This window comes from Anabrus simplex, chromosome 1 (genome assembly GCF_040414725.1).
Source record: "Anabrus simplex isolate iqAnaSimp1 chromosome 1, ASM4041472v1, whole genome shotgun sequence".
NCBI classification, from domain to species: Eukaryota; Metazoa; Arthropoda; class Insecta; order Orthoptera; family Tettigoniidae; genus Anabrus; species Anabrus simplex.
Window position 1 is genome coordinate 1125127138 of NC_090265.1, and position 21348 is coordinate 1125148485.

Sequence of the window (21348 nt, forward strand, 5' to 3'; positions counted from 1 at the left end):
GACTCTTTCACTGTTTCTTAGAACAGAGAAAAAAAATGCTTGGGGATTGTGCCAGGTCAGATGTATATAGCAATATGCATGTGATTGTAGGTCATGCTGAGTACTGCTCGACTGTCAAGCCCCCTTCACTAGGGATGTAATTTGAGACCTCCTCATGGCTAATTCAGCTCGTTGCCTCATCAGGGACTTCCCCTATAATACCCTAGCTAAGTAATACCGCAGGTACACGGAGACAGAGCATTACAATTCACGACGTCAAGGAGATGTGATGTTGAAATATGACTGTGGCTGCTAACAAGAATCATCTGACATTCACCAAGAATGTTAATCTAGATAGCTTCCTATATGGGTCACTGGTAGAGTCTTGGTCTCTGAATCCCAAGATTACGGATTCAAACACGGCAGAGGCAATTGGACTTTTGAAAGGACGAGGAGAAGTTAGTTTAAAACTCCATGTCGTACGATGTCGGCATGCAAAGGATCTTAGTGTCTACTCGACAAAACTAATTAAAATTGGCATTGGTTGGCCCTAGATTTTAGATTTCTATGCTGTTTGGTAGAGTGAAACATCTCCTCAAAACTGACACACATGCTTCCTAATTTGCGCATATAGTGAAGGGAAACTTCAGAATTGAGGCACATATTTTTAGGTGTTGTCAAACCATAATAATTATCTACACCCATTTTATTCTCCATTTCCTTCTCCTCTTGTCATAGCCTTACAGCCTGTGTTCCTTTTCGAACGTCATAATATTCTGATTTCCAGTCATCTATTCAGAATTTTGGAGGCCTTCCCAGTGGTCTTCTGTTGTCTGACTTTCGGTCCCGTACTGTTCTGGATCTCGTTCTTTCTTTCATTCTGGAACGATATCCTGGACTGCATGATTCCCTAACTTGTGTGTTCGGAATTCTGTCTTTAACAATTTATTCCAAGATATTTCTCTGGACCTTCATTTCCGCTGTCATAACTGGCCTTTTGATCTTACGATTGCTGGTTGTAGTTTAACCCTCGTGGGTCATAACTGGCCAAATATACATATTTCGTATATTTTAAATTTAACTTCCCCGGTATGTGTTTGTCGTTCCAGATGACATCGCTTAAAATACCCCGATACTTGCGCTGTTTTATAAGTCTAGTTCGCCGGGCTGAGTAGCTCAGATGGCAGAGCGTTGGCCTTCGGAGTTCAAGCTAGCGGGCTCTATCGCGGTTCAGTCAGATGGTATTTGAAAGTGCTCAAATACGTTAGCGTCGTGTCTGTAGATTTATCAACACGTAAAATAACTCTTGTGGAGTATAATTCCGAAACTCCAGCGTCTCCGAAAACCGCATAAGTAATTAATGTTCATGAAACCATTATTATTATTATTATTATTATTATTATTATTATTATTATTATTATTAATATTAATATTATTATGTCTGGTTCCTAGCCCCAGAAATTTTATCCTGGCATGATGATATACAAACTATCCGGCCCCCTTTATGAATGGTGAGCGTCAATTCCTTGCCTTCAGGGTTCCCGAGTTCGGTTCCCGGTCGGGTTGGGGATTTAAGTCACATTTTGGTCATTCCTCTGACTCGGAGATAGGTATCTGTGTTTATTCCAACACAGTACCATAGTACCACCATCACAGAAACATACAATAGTTAATACGGTATAAGCAGTGCTTTCTTTCAAAAAAATTTAAAGGGTACTCTCAGTTGTAGTCAAAAACATCACGCACTCACAATTTTCGGCAGTTATGCATAGTCCGGTTATCACTTTTCGGGCTGAATGTTTATAGAAAAATTGATTACGCTATTTTATTTGTGGTCAGCATGTCAAGGGGATAATTGCACTCAGTATTTCTAATCATTTTACATTTTATTATTAAGTGAACACATAAATATAAGCACTGTGATAGTGTCTGATTTTGCTGACCCGCTTACAGTAAATTCCACACTAGTAAAAGAGGCTGATCACTGCCATCTTCACGCTTTCTCTCGTTGCTTTTCGTGTCGGTCGCCAGATGTCTTCCTTTCAGGAACCATGTCTTCACCTAATCCACAGGTTTGAAAATTCTTAGTGGAGGGCCAACCAACTTGATGAACATAAGATTTGCTACTGTATTCAGATGCAATGATGCTCTTGTTGGAGTCATGATCAAGTTCATTTATGAGAAGCTTCTTTCACATTCACTTGTCGAAATTGGGATGCTGCTCATACAGTAGTGTTAATAAGGTGCAGGAGAGTAATTTGGCATTTCTTCTTAGCAAGATATTCACGGAAACATATTAAGATTTGTCTTTCATGAAGCTTAAAACGTTTACTCAATTTTCATATTTCTGATTCTCCATAAGATACATTAGGATTTTCAGGCCAAGTGGTAGTGTCCAAAATTCTAGCCAATTCTGGGATTTCAATGTCTTCCTTGCGAGGAGAGTCATGGTCACTCACGGTTTACTTCTGCGGAAGCGAGCAACATTTTTCGCGAAAAGTAAAAAAACTCAAAGGAATATAACACCTTCCCGAGGCCACGTTGTTCTTACTATGTTAACAGGCGTATGTCCAGCACTCATAGAACTTCACAGTATCAATAGGATTCCCTTTATTTCTTGCTCTGTTTTTCGAGATTTGAAGCTTTAAACATTAACAGTACTCCTGCTTCCAAGGCTTCAATGTATTTTTATTTCAGAAGACACCTTAATTTGCTGGCATATCTTCTTATGAGCCGACTAAATTGTAATGTCACGAGCTTGCAAGTCAACACTAAGTTCTGCCAACTCCTGAAGAGCATCACACATCAATGCAAGGTCTAATATAAAGTTGACGCTGGTTATGCGTTTAAGGAGTCCTCCATAAATGGCTTGCTCAGTTTTGTCTCTTTTAGGATCATCTCAGGCACTTTTGAAATGTGCCACTAAAATTTCACAATTTTTCCACACAGCCGAGACTGCTCTAAAGCTAGAAGCAACCCATCGTGTATCTAGAATCCTTCCAATTTTCGGGAGTACGATTTCAAGTTCCTCTGCATGGGCTTTCAATTCCCTGGCATTTTAGGTGACTGGTGGTAAACAGCATACAGTTTATCAAGGAAATATTTGCGAAATATTTGAAGTGGTTTATATGTGAGGGGAAATCTTGATTCACAACATCACCTACGGAAATTTCTAGCGTGTGAGTGGCCCAATGCCAGAACAAAACATTGGAAAACTGCTGCTTAATTAAAGTAATTACACCCTTCTCTCCTACCATTAATGCAGGCCTATCAATTGAGACTGGAACAAGATTCTGTTTCAGAAACTCATAATTGAACACCAGTTCTCCGAAATAAGTCATCAGTGCACTAAATATACCTTAAGGAGTGACATCTTGCAATTCGATAATTCCCAAAAATGTTGGTTGGATGATTCATACCTGGAAGTGTAGTCCTCAGGTACACTATCAGTGATGACAGCTGACTGAGTGTGGTACTTTCATCTATTAGGAGGGCAACTTTACTATTCCCATGCACTATCATGTTTGCTATCGTATTTCTCATTTCTGTTGCGATATGAGAAACAATACTTAAGCATGCGTTATTTAAATGAGGAATGCGGTACATATTAACGCCATTCAACTCCTGCACGTCAATTTCAGTTTCGAAATCGTGGAAGACTTGCTGTTTGAAATGTATTGGCAGTTATTTACTTTTCTTTTTTCGAAAGCCTTAGTGCATGCAGTTTCCAAAGTTTTTAGTTTGGCATTTTTAGTATCTTAACTGCAGCCTGATGAGCTGAACTATCTTTATGTTTAAATATTTTATTGCGGAGAGAAAGCATTTGCTGACAATTTTTTCAGTTCCACCATTTTCACAAGTAGAAACTGAAACCCATTGCTGTGAAATGTTCATCGCTCGTAATGTGATTTCTCTTCGCAAGTCGCCAACTTCCTTACAAATTTTGTAGCCAAGTTTCTTATTTTTTTTATCACCAACTATTCGCACTTACTGAAAAATTCCAGTTTTTCTCCATATCCTAGCATTCGCGAATGTCTTCCGTTCCACTGCTACTCGTGGCTGAAGGCTCTTTGTTGTCACCTTCGTTTTCATCACCACGCGATACTGCTGGCGCTTCCCCGTCGTTGTTTACGTTCGAATAATTCACTTTCAGTTTTTTCGATGCCTGGGAGGATCTAAAATTGTTCGTCATTTTCGTTATCCTTCAAACCTAACCACACACACAAAATAACAATGTAACTCGCCACCAAACACTAGCTTACGTGCTTTTTCACGATTGGTAGAGCATGTACCGTCACATCGTTTCTGTTCGAGAATTCAGATTAAAACACAGTCTAATACTTAACCAATTCAAACATGCGTCCCTCTGTGACGTAAACTGGGTTTGACTGGTATTACATCATTCATGGATCTTTCTAACTAACCGGGATTCTATGAAACATATGTTACACTACGTCGTACTTTTAAATCGTATTCTTACTTCCTTGGATAAGATGATATAGTAAATACGTTACCAATCTGTCACGAGATATCGTCTTAAATATTTCACACTGCACTTTCTTGTATTCACTGCACACTTAATTATCTCACGTTTAGGCTATTCAGATTTATTGCATATACTGGTAATACTCTACATAAGAAATGATACTACTTAATACTTAATACTATTACTTAGCTCGCCATTCAATATCTCGGGCCTTAGTTGCTCTTCGGTCTGGTCACAGGCCTTGGATTGAGAACTGGGCAGGTTCTCCATCACTGGTATCTCGGGTAGAGTGACCTTCTCCACACGGATCGGGTGGTTTTAACTGCCAGGATGACATCTCCCTCCAGGTTGGTCTATGCCGATTTAGCAAGCCATTATCTGTTCAGGAACACAGTAGACAATATCCATCGATACTGGAAAATGTGAATTCATCATGGTTCTGCGAAGTATATATATATTTTTATAATCATTGCCTCTTTATTTAGGCTATCGTTGTTATTATTTCCACTTAATATAGCTCAATTTCAAGCTCTCGCGACTCAATCAACTTCTTGTTTCCGAACGATTTTGCGTCTAAGTATTTTGACGACCTTTTCGAAATTTATGGATTTTATTTCTTCTTTACTGTATTTCAACGTTTATCTCTTCGTTTTCTTCAATATTACCGACCTCTAAGCTTAAAATTCAAGTTAGATACTGCAAATCTTGCTTATTTTGTTTAGAGCGATTTTCAGGAAGTCTTATCCTTACGAGGTCAATTTTTTAAGTCAGTTTTTATAATAATCCGATTGACCCTTCTTATTTTTTTAAAACAGTTCTATCGATTCTACACCATTGTACACCGCCTTCATAGTGGTAGGTTTAAGTTAGTCATGGCCTTCTGACATATATAAGTATCGATATCCTACTACACATTTCTTTGCCTTGGCTGGCCTCTATCTTCCGTAGGCACCATTTTGTAATACGTCCAGTAAATGCATCGGGTACAATACTTTCTTTGACTTCTTTAAAGTTACACACACCGTTAAGAAATTCAGAATCTAATCCCGAAAGACACGCCGCTTTTCATTGTAAACCATACAAGAAATCACATACTCAAGAAAATTGAAAGGCACCGGTATCACATCAGACATAAGCTAGTGATCGTAAGTACTTATTTTAGCTCTACAGCCAACATGCGGCACTAAAATACTTATTTTTGTCTAAACAAGTGATACAAATCTTCCAATAAGGCAGAAATTACGAAGATATAGTCGAGCAAATAATAATACGACCTAATGTTTCGATTCTACTGCTTACTGCCGAGTTATCGACCAAGAGAAACTGATTCGATAGGTCGATTTAAATCGAATATTACTCCAAATATTCTCCAGCTGTTGTGAACAGCGAGTTGACGCCAGATGATCGATGAAATTTCAAGCTGGAAGTTATATTTGCCAGACTAGGTAGAAATGTACCAAAAAATTTCCTTAATCAGTCTTCAAATGTTTAAGGGGTACGCGTACTCCCGCGTTCCCCCCCAAAAAGCCTTGAGTATAACCCTTAGCGTCAGGAAAGGGCCAAATCCACATGTGTGACACAGTTCGCGCCCGAGACCCCGCCAAGGTGTGAAAAAATGGCAGAAGGAGAACTAGGATGAAACGGCTTGTTCCATAATTTTGTTATTCACGGCCAGTTTGCACCCAATTTTCGTCTTCGTGATTGCTAAGGACTTGGTATTTTGTTCGGACATCACTATGTTGGACCACACTGATTTTAAGTAGAATAGGTGCAATGTACGGGTGCACCGGAAAAGTGGTGTAGACAGTCAACTCCGAACACGACTGACCTGGACTCGAAACCTGGTGAATTCCGATGGGGTCCTGACGAGCATCACTACTTGGTCATAAGAGGGGCATCAAGACTTAAACCCCTGGCCAAGTTCTGGGTACGTCATCGTCCTCACATAGACGTGGTAAGGTGATAAATATTGATCTAAGTATATGACCTTGTCCGGGTGTTAGAAAGGAGAAATTATGATAACACTGTTGAACAAATTTGATCCTATCGTTTATAAACTGTCTGAGGTTTGGTAAATGTAGCTAACTAATCATAACCACCTGACAAACGCGGCTTACTATTATTTTAAAATACATTTCACACGTTTTCCTTTTATTCAAAGAATAATCCGTGTTGTTCGCATTCATATAGACTTAACCACTAATCCTGTGTTTTGTAATACAGTATGTGCGGACTGTCAGAATTTTACCCTCAAAATATTAAGGTTTTGATCACAAAGTATTGGCGTCTCCGAAGACCTTAAAAGTAGTTAGTGGGACGTAAAGCAAATAACATTATTATGATTACAAAGTATTTGCTGATCCTACCCCATCCGAAGTATTTCCACAAAGAGACTTAAATACATTTGGGAAATTACTACAAACCTCTAAGATTTTTGGCATATTTCTCTATCCCTGGCTTAAGACGTGCATACTGTTATTGCTAAGCCCATTTCCTACGAGGAAACTAATTTTTTTATAGATTTGGAAAAAGATTGATTAATCTTTTCTAATCTGGGGCTCCAATATTCCACTGGTTTTTTTCCCATTCCTCATCCAACATAATACCTGCTTTTGACAATTCCATTGCTGTTCTAATTGGTTGTTGGCAATATTGCACTTTAGTTTTGGAGAGGTTCGAGAAATATTAGTGGGTTGTTTAGAAGGAGTTAGGACAGATCTCGTTACATTCGCATAGTAGAATGCTAGATCCGTGCAGGTCACGACGAGATTGAGATAAATTTGGAGGCCAATATATTGGAAGGGTAGCTATCCAGAATATTCATTCTACCAAACTGTATAGTGACCACCGGGAGATTTAATAATAATAATGTGATTGGCTTTACGTCCCACTAACTACTTTTACGGTTTTCGGAGACGCCGAGGTGCCGGAATTTAGTCCCGCAGGATTTCTTTTACGTAGCAGTAAATCTACCAACACAAGACTGACATATTTGAGTACCTTGCTCTGTTGAACCTGCCAAGTTGGGGCCAGAAAGCCAGCACCTCAACCGTCTGGGCCACTTACCACGGCACCAGGAGATTTGGTGGAGATATAATGGTGTAAACTTTTTCCTTGGTATCATAGTATTGGACCAAGGATAATTTGTGGTGACATGAACTTACAACAGTTTTTAAAACTTCTAGACAGTGAAATGCTCCCTAAATTTTTGTGCTTTTACGGAACTGACCCCTGTTACTTCCTCAGGATTACAGTAGAAGGTACCATGTCATGGTGGCTACTATGGAGCCGTGTGTAGAGAGCAATGTTCACCAACTGGACTGACCAGTACAGAGTCTTCATCTCATTCCCGTCGAACAACTTTAGGAGGAATTGGATCTGCTGGGGAGGTCTGAGAAGACGAGGTCAACTTCAATTACCCAATTCTCTGAGATGTTGCAAGAAGAATAGCACTTTATTAAAGTGGTCGTCCTTCAGTATCTACATTTTGATTACTGGCTACTGTGGTACTAAATATAATTGCACTATTTACTGTATTTTCTGTGTCTTATGAATTGACTTTCAACAGTTCTTATCGTCATGAAGAAAAAGAGAAGATTCTTTCATGTCTCACAATTCGCCGAATATTTTGGAGTCGCCTTAGCTTAGAACGCGACATAGATTTTAAATTGAAACTTAATACACATTCATACGGGTCTATACTAAATAAACTTTAAAGTTTTTACAGTACACTTAACTACTCAGTGTAAATAAGCAAGTAGAAGGTTACATAATATCTTCTTCTCCCTGGGCTTATCACAATTAACCAATGTGGCCATGTGAACGGAACAGGAACTATAGACGCTATACGCGCAACACGTCTTCTGATGAACGTCGCAATGAAGCGAAGAAACCACTCCATATCACTTTTGTTGGATTTCAAAATACCTTTTTTCATGGTGTCTCGTGATCATATTTGACATGCACTCAGGATTCATGGTGCAAAGTATATATTCAGTGGATACAGCTTCTATATCGGAATTCCACCAGCTCTGTCAAATGTGCTTCTGGATGTCTGCAACATTTCGCATCCAAATTGGCGTTCATCAGGGATCAGCTCTATCTCCGTTTCTGTTCATCTTCTGTCTCGACACCATCAGCACAGAAGTGTTAACGCCACACCCTTGGACTCAAGCTGATGATGTTATGGTTGCCTATGAATCCCGTCAAGATTTGCAACAACACGTCGAACGTTGGAAAAACTCCTGGGACAGGCTTAACGTCGGGAAGACCTAGTAATTAGAATGTGGGGTACAAAGTGATGGGTCAGTTATCATCGGCGGCGTTGAGATTCTCAAAACACTAGGATCACTTATCCAATCATATAGTGACAATCTCCCAGATGTTCGAAGCAGAATCAACGCTGCCTGGATGAAGTGGCGCCAAGACACAAGAGTCCGTTCTGATCGGAAGGTGCCAATAAATCCAAAATCTATAGAACCCTCATTAAACCAGTGGCACAGTATGGAACCGAGCCAGTCACAAGGAGACATGAACAACAGCTGCATGTCATGGAGATGAAGATGCTTCGCTGGTCAATGGGACTCACTAGACTGAATCACATCAGAAATGAGGATGTTCGGATGGCATTTGGTATGGCCCCAATCCCTGACAAAATGCGAGAGAATCGTTTGCGATGCTACGGCCACGTGCTACGCAGAAACGGTTCTTCAGTTACGAGAAGGGAATTAAACTTAAGTCCTGAGGGCCGCAGACCACGAGGGCGACCAAGGAATCGCTGGCTCGATACTCTGCGGAAGGACATGCATGTGACGAGAGTCTCTGTTGAAGAAGCACAAGAGCGCATCAAGTGGAAAAGGAAGTACAGAACAGCAGACCCTGAAATTAAGCGGGATAAATGATAAGCAGAAGAATAATAAGAAGAAGATCAATGTTTATGGATTTTAGCCCAGTTTTAAGACCAGATGCCTTTCCTGACGCCAACCCTATGTGGAGGGATGTGTTCAATGTCGCAAATTTCTGTTGTGGTTTTTAGTGTGATATGGTGTGTGTAAATGAAGATATGTATTAATACGGACACAAATACCCAGCCCAGAGCTGGAGAAATTAAACAGACGTGGTTCAAATCCCCGATCCGGCCGAGAAATGAACTCGAGGCCCTTTGAAGCTAAAGCCACTAAGCTGATCATTCCACCGACGAACCGGATACTTAACATACATTAATAAATAAGATTTTATTTAGAATAAGACACATATTTGCAACTGATACAAAACACACAGTCACACTTTAACGGAAATTTAAATTTGTGAATCGTACCTTCGTATAAATCGATATGTATTTGCACCTAGAACAAATATCCATACAGAATTGGAAATTTAAATGATTTGTTTGTTGCTTAGAACCCAACATAAATCTGCAATTTAGGCTAAACACATTCACAGAAGAGCGTCAATGTAAAAGTTTGACGACGTACTTGAAACATAAACTAAATTTACAACTGAGAACACGTATTCATTTAAACATAGGAATTGAAACGTTTTCCATGCAACTGAACAGTTATTCGTACAAATGATTGAGTAGTACCCCCACCCCACCCCATCACGTGGCTCAACAGCGCCGAAGGCTCGCAGCCCACCAAGCAACCGCTCCTCAGCCAGAATATCTGCAGATTACGAGGTGACACATAGTCAGTGAGACGAATATCCGCGGCCGTTATCGTTGGTTTTCTTGACGGGGGGCTTCTTCCTCACCGTCAGATAGCTATTCAACTGTAATCACGTATTGGACCTCGAATTACCCCTCAGATCCAGGTAAAGATCCCTGACCTGACCGGGAATAGAACCCGGCTACTCTGGGTAAAACGCAGCACACTACCTCTACACCACGGAGTCTCCATTGAATTGTACACACATTAAATTTCAAATTAACTGATATTTAACCAATGGTTGAATGTTTTTTTTCACCTGCAGCTTAGAACGTGATATAAATTTGAATTTGGAACTGAGCAGATACCGGCATCCATACAAATTATATACATTTCATACGTTCTAATTGTTTTTTAAATTTTTACATTATTATGCAAAGGAAACTTAGCTTATATTCCTAGAAATTAATGCAAATTGAAACATTTTAAACGAGCTCATTGCAGGTTCTAGTCTCATAAACAAACTTAAGATGACGTCCATCGTTTGCTCGAACTATACTGTACATTTGTGATTTATAGAAGTAATTTACGGGTAAGCAAGATGTATGTGACCCCGTTAGGAATTACTGACAAGGCTTAGTGCTAGAAATATCGATATCGTTATCCTTTCACGACGTAGATGTGAGAGTGATGAATTGAAAGTACAGATAGCAGCAATAGATGTAGTGTAATGTTGTGCAGTAGCGCCTCTGGCGGAGAGGATCAATACTGTGGAGTGTAATTGGTGTCTGGCTGGACCGCACACGACACGACATGGCTCTACTCTATAGTGTGGTCACGTGCTACATCGCGCCGCAGTACCAATTATTAGTGTGTAGCGAACTATAGTGCCGGGGGCACATGTCCTTAGATACTCCCTAGAGCCTGTTCACTCCCTTCCCACCAGATACTTATTTGTGGCTTTTCACAATAGGCCATTGTTTGAACAGTGCTGCTACAAAATGAATATTGGCCCCTAACTGCGACCCCTATAGCCTCCTGAATTTCGCCAAAACACATCCAAACCTTTGTCTCTCAGATTTTTGTAAGCGTAATAAAAGTACAATTGAAGTATAACATTTACGATATAATCGTAGAGTTTCGGAATTTTTACAGATGCCTAAACCATACCATCTTCATAATAGTTGCTATCACCTAACACAGAGGCTCTCAAACTATTCTGAGATTGTGCCCCACACTCGTGACCAAAAGGTCAATGTACCCCCACGAAAAATTCTCTAAAGGATAGATTGAAAAATATGAGTACCTGGCTAATTGTTAAGGCATTTTAATTGATTTTGATTTTTAAATACACATAGAAATACGTCGTGATTGGAAATAAAATATAACAAATGGCGTATGGCTTTTAGTGCCGGGAGTGTCCGAGGATACTATCGGCTCGCCAGGTGCAGGTCTCTTTTGACTTGACACCTGTAGACGACCTGCGCGTCGTGATGAGGGTGATGATGAAGACGACACATACACCCAGCCTCCGTGCCAGGGAAATTAACCAATGATAGTTAAAATTCCAGACCGTGCCGGGAATCTAACCCGGGACCCCTGTGACCAAACGCTAGCACGCTAACCATTAGGCATAGAGCCGGACGGAAATTAAATAAATTTTCATAACACATCACATGAAATGTAAAAGTTTATTTCTGTGTCAATTATAACTCAATTATAATAAAGTAACACAAGATACCCTGTTTGTATGAAAGTTCCGGAAAAAAGACTAGATTTTAGCCTCAATATCAAACCTTGCAATAAAAAACAGTGTACAATTTTTGCTCTTAATTCTGGAATTCAGACATTGCGAGCCATTAAAATATCATTGAGATGGGTATCCCTGCACGGAGTAACTGTTTTCTGATGTGTTGTAGTCCAGGTGAAACTTTCAAGCGAAACGTGGCTCCTTGTATACATATTTAATTTTCTTCATACTTATTTCAAAATTAAAATTTTTAAATTTTTTCCCCTGAAGCCTGTTTGCGTACCTCCACTAAAAGTACCCTAGGAGTGCGCGTGCCACAGTTTGAGAGCCAATGATTTAGCACAAACATCGTGAAGTATTCCTCCTCGAGAGCCACTTGATGAGCAGTCTATATTTAGGTAGCATTTGTCGCAAATTGATGGATATAAGTTTGTCTTTTATCGCTCCAATATAACTTTCTCATCACGAAGCGAGGATACACAGGTTGTTTTACGTCGCACCAACACAGATAGGTCGTATGGCGACGATGGGACAGGATAGGGCTATGAATGGGAAGGAAGCGGCCATGGCCTTAATTAGAGCACATCCTTATTTCGTCATTGTGCCTGAGAAAACCGCTATGTGAAATTCTTCAGCTTAGAACTTGGCCAGGTAAAGTTCTGTCATCTAAGGTGCAATACTGTGTGAGTAGATTTAAAGAATATTCTCGCTCGTATAATATATGTCTTGCGGGTTAGTATTTCTCCCATAATCTATATACACTGACTGACAGATCAAATGCAACACCAAGAAGGAGTGGTCAGAACTTTATGCCAATTGCAGGGTAGACTGACGTCACTGAGGTATGCTCATGATGTGAAATGCGCCGCTGTGCTGAGCACGTAGCGAACGATAAATGGGACACGGCGTTGGCGAATGGCCCACTTCGTACCGTGATTTCTCAGCCGACAGTCATTGTAGAACGTGTTGTCGTGTGCCACAGGACACGTGTATAGCTAAGAATGCCAGGCCGCCGTCAACGGAGGCATTTTCAGCAGACAGACGACTTTACGAGGGGTATGGTGATCGGGCTGAGAAGGGCAGGTTGGTCGCTTCGTCAAATCGCAGCCGATACCCATAGGGATGTGTCCACGGTGCAGCGCCTGTGGCGAAGATGGTTGGCGCATGGACATGTGGCACGTGCGAGGGGTCCAGGCGCAGCCCGAGTGACGTCAGCACGCGAGGATCGTCGCATCCGCCGCCAAGCGGTGGCAGCCCCGCACGCCACGTCAACCGCCATTCTTCAGCATGTGCAAGACACCCTGGCTGTTCCAATATCGACCAGAACAATTTCCCGTCGATTGGTTGAAGGAGGCCTGCACTCCCGGCGTCCGCTCAGAAGACTACCATTGACTCCACAGCATAGACGTGCACGCCTGGCATGATGCCGGGCTAGAGCGACTTGGATGAGGGAATGGCGGAACGTCGTGTTCTCCGATGAGTCACGCTTCTGTTCTGTCAGTGATAGTCACCGCAGACGAGTGTGGCATCGGCGTGGAGAAAGGTCAAATCCGGCAGTAACTGTGGAGCGCCCTACCGCTAGACAACGCGGCATCATGGTTTGGGGCGCTATTGCGTATGATTCCACGTCACCTCTAGTGCGTATTCAAGGCACGTTAAATGCCCACCGCTACGTGCAGCATGTGCTGCGGCCGGTGGCACTCCCGTACCTTCAGGGGCTGCCCAATGCTCTGTTTCAGCAGGATAATGCCCGGCCACACACTGCTCGCATCTCCCAACAGGCTCTACGAGGTGTACAGATGCTTCCGTGGCCAGCGTACTCTCCGGATCTCTCACCAATCGAACACGTGTGGGATCTCATTGGACGCCGTTTGCAAACTCTGCCCCAGCCTCGTACGGACGACCAATTGTGGCAAATGGTTGACAGAGAATGGAGAACCATCCCTCAGGACACCATCCGCACTCTTATTGACTCTGTACCTCGACGTGTTTCTGCGTGCATCGCCGCTCGCGGTGGTCCTACATCCTACTGAGTCGATGCCGTGCGCATTCTGTAACCTGCATATCGGTTTGAAATAAACATCAATTATTCGTCCGTGCCGTCACTGTTTTTTGCCCAACTTTCATCCCTTTCGAACCACTCCTCCTTGGTGTTGCATTGTCACTGTCATTCAGTGTATATAAAATAGCTTGTCCTGACTGACTGACTGACTGACTGATTCATCATCGCCGAGCCAAAACTACTGGACATAAAGAAATGAAATTTTGAGGATATATTCATATTAAGATGTAGGTGCTCGCTAAGAGAGGATTTTTGGATATCCCGTCGCTAAGGGGATGAAAAGGGGGGTGAAATTTTAAAATGAGTGTGCCTATATCTCAAAACTTTAAAAGTTTACAGATGTGAAAATTGGTATTTAGAATCTTCTTTATAAATAAGGAAACACGTATTTTTTTGTTTTCAGAAAATCCCAGTAGGAGTGGTGAAAAAGGGTGAAAAGGGGGTTGAATGCCTTTAATCAGGATACCGGTACCTATATCTCAGAAACTGAAGATATTACAGACCTCAAAATTGGTACTTTTGATCTCTTTCAAAAATAAAGAAACACATATTTTTTTGTTTTTGGAAAATCCAATTAATGCGAGGGTGAAAAGGGGGGTGAATTTTTAAAATGAGTGCATCTGTATCTCAAAAGCTTTAAAGTTTAGAGATGTAATAATTGGCATTTAGAATCTTCATTTAATAATAAAGGAACACGTATTCTTTGTTTTCGGAAAATCCCAATAAGAGGGGAGAAAAGGGGTGAAAAAGGGGTAGAATGCCTTTAAAGAGAATGCTTATATCTTAGAAACTGAAGATATTACAGACCTGAAAATTGGTGTTTGAGATCTCCTTTAAAAATAAAGAAACGCGTATTTTTTTGTTTTTAGAAAATCCAATTAATGGTTGGGGGGGGGGTAAAAGGGAGATGATTTTTTAATATGAGTGTATCTATACCTCAAAACTTTTAAAGTTTATATATATAAACATTGGTATTTAGAATGTCCTTTAAAAAAAAGAAACACTTTTTTTGTTTTTGGAAAATCCAATTAATCGGAGGGGAAAATGGGGTGAATTTTTAAAATGAGTGAATCTATATCTCCAAACTTTTAAAGTTTGCAGATGTAAAAATTGGTATTTAGAATCTTCATTAAAGTAAAGAAACACGTACTTTTTTGTTTTCGGAAAATCGCAATAGGAGGAGTGAAAAGGGGTGAAAAAGAGGTTGAATGCCTTTAATGAGGCTACTTATATCTCGGAAACTGAAGATATTACAGACCTGAAAATTGGTGTTTGGGATCGCCTTTAAAAGTAAACAAACACGTACTTTTTTGTTTCTGGAAAATCCAATTAAGAGGGGGTGAAAAGGGGGTAATATTTTAAAATTAGTGTATCCGTATCTCAAAACTTTTAAAGGTTATAGATGTGAAAATTGGTATTTAGAACCTCCTTTAAAAATAAAGAAACACGTATATTTTGTTTTCGGAAAATCCTAATAGGAAGGGTGGAAAAGGTTTAAATAGTGGTCGAATGCCTTTCATGAGTCTACTTATATTTCAAAACCTGAAGATATTACAGACCTGAAAATTGGTGTTTGGGATCTCTTTTAAAAATAAAGAAACACGTATTTTTTGTTTTTGGAAAACCCAATTAATGGGGGGTGAAAAGAGGTGATTTTTAAAAATGAGTGTGTCTATATCTTAAAACTTTAAAATTTACAGATGTAAAATTGGTACTTGGAATCTCCTCTAAAAATAAAGTAACACGTATTTTTTGTTTCCTTAAATCCCAATAGGAGGGGTTTAAAAGGGTGAAAAATGGGTTGAATGCCTTTAATGAGGATACATATATCTCCGAAACGAAAGATATTACAGAACTGAAAATTTGTATATGGGATCTCCTTTAAAATAAAGAAACACGTATTTTTAGTTTTTGGAAAATCCAATTAATGGTGGTTAAACAGGAGTGACAAAATGGGGTGAATTTTTTGAAAGACTATATCTCCAGAATATCTTGGAAACGTAAAATGTTACAGTCGTAAAAAGTGGGTGTTTGGAATCTCCTGTAAATGTAAAGAAACACAGGTGATTTGTTTTTGGAAACTCCTTTTAAGGGGAACTCAAAAGGGGTGAAATTTTAAAATGAGAATTTTTACAGTATGTCTAAAAAACGTAACATGTTACAGAAGTGAAAAATGGATATTTTATCTCTATTAAACATAAAGAAACGTGTATTTTTAGTTTTCGGAAATACCACTTGGCTGGAGGGGCGGGTGTGTAAATGTTTCTAAAAATGGTGTGAATTCTTTTAATTAGGCTACTGATATCTCAAAAATGAAGATGTTACAGACGTGAAATTTGATATTTAGAATCTGCTTTAAAAGTAAACAAACACGTACTGTCGGAAAATCCAATGAAGTTGGGGGGGGGGTGAAAGAATTGAAAAATTAATTGACTTAATTGTATGAGAATACATACATCTAATAAAAACTAAAGTTGTTACAGACGTGATAATTCGTATTTGGATCTTCTTTAAAAACAAAGAATAACGCGTTTTGGGGGGAAACCATCTTGGAGGGCGGGAGTGTAAAGGAGTTGAATTCCTTTAATGAGGACACATAAATCAAAAACTGAAGAATTTTGAGTCGTGATAATTGGTATTTAGAAGATCCTTTACTGTTAAAGAAACAAGTATTTTTGCGGGAAAATTCACTTGGGGGGGGGGTAGTGTGAAATGAAGTGCAAAAAGTAAATTATTTTTATGGGGATACTTATATCTCAGAGCTGAAGGTAATAGACGCGAACATTGGTGTTTGGAATCTCCCTTAAACATAAAGAAACCAGCCTTCTTTTCATTTCTTTTTGTGGGGGGGGGGGAGGTGGCGGTAAATAAACTTAACGGCGGTGGGGTGTAAAAGGAGGTGAGACCAATTGATTTTACTGTTCATAATGTACTTATAAGGATCCTCCGTTGCTCAGGCGGCAGCGTGCCGGCCTCTCACAGCTGGGTTCTGTGGTGTGTCTGAGTGTGTGTGTGTGACGTGGAGGTATGGGTAGGTCTGTGTCGTATTTTTAGGTAAAGTATGTACGCTCAGAATATGATCTCGCCATGCACCAGAATGGGAATGGTAAGACAATGCACCAAGAAAAACACAAGGCGTAAACCAGGATACTAATCCAACTGACGCAGTACCAATCAACGCACGTGATGGCGTAGCAAAAGGGATGTAACAACACTCCAAAAAAAAAAATATAAGTCCGTCCGTGCACAGGTTCTCAGGTAGTTTTCAATTTTCAAGGTGAAAGGTTTTCAGCAGAGCGCATAATGGAAGCATTTTCACTGAGTCCATATATTCAGAGGAACCGAGGTAGGTACAAAATTTTTGAGAGCAAGGAAAGGCGTACGACAACAAAAAAAGGGCAAAGAAGAAATAGTTTTTTCATAATAACAATATATTAGCAAAAAACACCCAGAAGAAACATTTACAAAACAAAGAAAACAACAATCATCCAAAGGTCAGTTAGTTCTGACTTCCAAAAAAGAAAAAACAGATGGGACGACCATATTAATTTTCTGATTGTTTTTCAAAGAGAACAGCTAGACTCGAAACCTTCAATAATAATATAACCTCTTTTACATGAGGAGTGTCCTACACAAGGAAAACAGAAATTTACTTATGAACACGAAAAAACATTAAAATTTGAAAGACATATGGGCCACTGTACAATAATACATGTAGGAGAAAAAAAAAGCGCGGAAGGGATGCGGAATAGGAAGGTGAGGAAAGGGGAGGGACGTGAAAGAAAACAGTACCAATGGCTGCCAACAGGGATTTGGAAAAATAGGATCAGTCAGTATCGATGAAATTCCAAAATAGCAAACAGAAGCTAGGTGATAGTTCAATTGATTCTATTCATGCGTTTGCTCGGGAAAACAGTTGAATTTCAATGGTTCATATCGCAGCAATCACTTGACGTATCACAAAGTCCAACTTCGGAGTGAGATGGTAATGTAATTCCAAAGTAAGGTACCGCTATCAATAGCTGCAGTTAGCTTATTGTCAACATGAACTGTCATTGGTAGCCAGTAACGGCAATTTGAAAATTAAGGAAGTGCAGCATTAAAAGAAAGTTCAAAGAACAACATGGAAATGAAATAAATTAAAGTTTTCGCTCACCCGTCCAGCAGTCGTAGCTTTTCAACGGTATACAAAAGCACATTTTAAAAGAAACATTGCACACAGTCCAGCTGATAGCAAAATAAAACCAAGTCCTCCCTCCACACAAATCGTCGTGTTCATCCAAACTCGCTGCTCAAGCCCAGAGCAGGCCAATTTATATTCAGGTAGAAGCGTCCAGAAAGGACGAGAGCATACAGTACCCAATGCGCAGCGAAGCGGTAGGGGAAGGAAAGAGGGAGGGTAAGCAGCACGAGCAGTTGAAACTGGACGGGCGAAGAGAGCACAGGCAGGTTAGTAGCGGCATATGCAGCGTAGTAAACGTAGAATCCATAAAACAGTAGAAAAATTCGGAGCACGTTATATACTCCCAGCAGCCGGAGAAATCCGAAGGATTGGGTGTAGAAGCGACGAAAGTCCATTGATGCTCCAGAGGGGCGCCGAACTCAGGAACACGAAGAGAGTGTCGTCGTCGAGGAGGCAAAAACAAAAAGCAAGAACAGGCATGAGTTACAAGTAAGAAGAGAAGAGAAAAAAAAGGAGGGGCAGAGGGGAGGGGATAAAAGAGAAAGAACGATCCGGATCGAAAAAAAAGGGAGGGATGAGACAAGAAAAGGAGAGGGGTTACAAAAAAGTATTACAATAAAAGTTACAATATGTATATATAAGTGGCCGTGCAAAAATTTTACAAAAAAGTTAAGTAAATGAAAGTACAATGACAGAGGAGTATTTAGTAAGATGGTGTCCCATAAAAAAAAGAAACCCATCAGGGGAAATGATCGATGGGGGAGCCGGAGGAAGTGACGAAGTGTGTTGAGGGAGCATGACCGGGTGAGCGAAAGAAAAAAGCAAAGATATGAACCACAGAAAAAAGGGAAAGAAAAAGGGGGGGGGACATGGGTGAACAAACGCAAGTAAAGAAAAAAACAATAGTACATTAGGAAAAAAAGATGAAATGAAGTATGAATTGTCCATCCCTGCGGCAAGCCAAGGGGCTAAGCGGAGAATTTTTTTAAGAGGGAAAAATGAGCCTTACGAATATCATTAGGATTGTCCAGGGATTGCAACAAAGCAGTAACAGGGGACGGAAAGGAAAGAATGCGAAAGGGCCCAAGCCAACGGGGAGAAAGCTTAGCAGATAAGTGTTGAGAGGAGGAACTGATGGGATGGTTTTTGAAGAGAACTAAATCCAAAGGTTTGAAGGTGGGAGAGCGAACGCGAGAATTGTAAGTTTTTTTTATGGAGGTCTCTGGCTTGAAACAACTTTTTGAGAGCATCTTGCAAATGATCAGGGGTGAGAAGATGAGGTGGTGTGTTCAACAAAGAGGACAAATCCCATGTCAAAGAGAGAGGGGTGTGTAATTCACGGCCTAAAAATAATTTAGCCGGAGTATAAGAGGTTGAATTATGAACAGTAGCGTTTGATGCCAAGGCAAAATAAGGCAATTCGGCATTCCAAGTGCGGTGATCATGTGAATGAAAAATAGATAGAAGGGATTTTAGATTACGATGATAACGCTCAACGATGTTAGCTTGAGGGTGGTAGGGGGAAATATTGATTTTCTTAATCCCATGAGAAAAACAAAAATTATAGAAGAGTTTAGAAGTGAAAACAGTAGCATTATCAGACACCAACATTTTAGGAATTCCAGTGATGGGGAAAATTTGGGTAGATAGTAAGTTAATAATTATCTGGGAAGAAATAGTTCGTAAAGGACGAAGAACAATAAATTTAGAAAAACCATCGAGTAAGGTGAAAATATAAGAGTTAGATTTCGAAGATTTTACAAGAGGTCCCACAATATCAACATAGAATTTCTCAGCAGGGTAAGTAGGGGGGGAGGCAGCATAATTACCATAGGGCTGATGATTGGGGGGCTTATGTTTCTGACACAAGTCACATAAGCGGACCCACGAATATACCTCTTTCCGCATCTGAGGCCAAAAGAACTGAGAAGCAAGACGAGCATAAGTTTTAGACATGCCAAAGTGACCCCCAACAGGGGATCCATGGAAATACTGAAAAACCATTTGTCGGAGACTGGAAGGGAGAACGAGACGAGGAGTGGCGCGCGGAGTAGGTTTGAAAATTAAAAGCTGATTGTGGAGACGAAAGGGGCCAGAATAATCGGGAGAAGAAAGATCTTGACAAAGTTGTTGACAATAAGGATAAAGTTTTTGATGATCAAGACATGATTGAAAGGAAAGGGGAAAATTGATAAGGGAAGAAATAGAAGTAACAGAGTTGATAGGAAGTTGATTAAGCTCAGAAAGATGAGATGAAGTATCATCAAAAAGCCGAGATAGCGCGTCAGCAACAGAATTATGATACCCGGAAACGAACTTGAGAGAAAATTTGAAACGGGATAGGCGAAGCAACCATCTACCGGTACGTCCAATTTTGGGGGCATTATGTAATAACCAAGAAAGGGCCTGGTTATCAGTACTAACTAAAAATTCGCGATGGTCTAAGTACTCCGCAAAATGCTCAATGGAAAGAATGAGAGCTAAAGCCTCCCTTTCATACACAGAATATTTACGTTCAACGGGGGTAAGAAGACGACTAAAATAAGCAACAGGTAAAGTTTGATCGTTCTTCGTCTGCTGGAGAACAGCACCTATGGCAACATCGGAGGCGTCAGTAGAAAGTTCAAATTTAAAATCAAAATCAGGGATTTGCAAAAGAGGGGCCTGAGAGAGCTTAGATTTTAACGTATCAAAGGCGGTTTGTTGAAGAGAAGACCAATGAAATTGGATACCTGTACGTTTAAGCAGATTGAGGGGTTCGGAAAGTAAAGAAAAATTGGGAATATATTTGGCATAAAAACCAATCATCCCAAGAAAAGAACGTAATTGCTTAAGATTAGAGGGAGGAGGTATTTTGTGAATGGCAGAAACTCTTTCAGGGTCGACAGCCACCCCCTGTGAACTTAAGATGTGACCCAAAAATTTAATAGATGTCTGGGCGATAAGCACCTTAGAAGGGTTGACAGTTAAGCCGACTGAGCGGAGGCGAGTCAATACTTCACGAACATGGAGTAAATGGGTTTCAAAATCTGAAGAATAAATAAGAATATCATCAATAAAAGGAAATAAGTATTTATATTTTATATCAGCAAACAAGGAATCCACAAACCGCTGCATAATTTGTGAGCCAAGATTCAAACCGAAAGGGACTTTTTTGAATTGATATAGTCCATTCGGGGTAATAAAAGCCGTATAGCGAGAACTAACGTCATCTAAAGGAATTTGATTATAAGCCGAATTTAA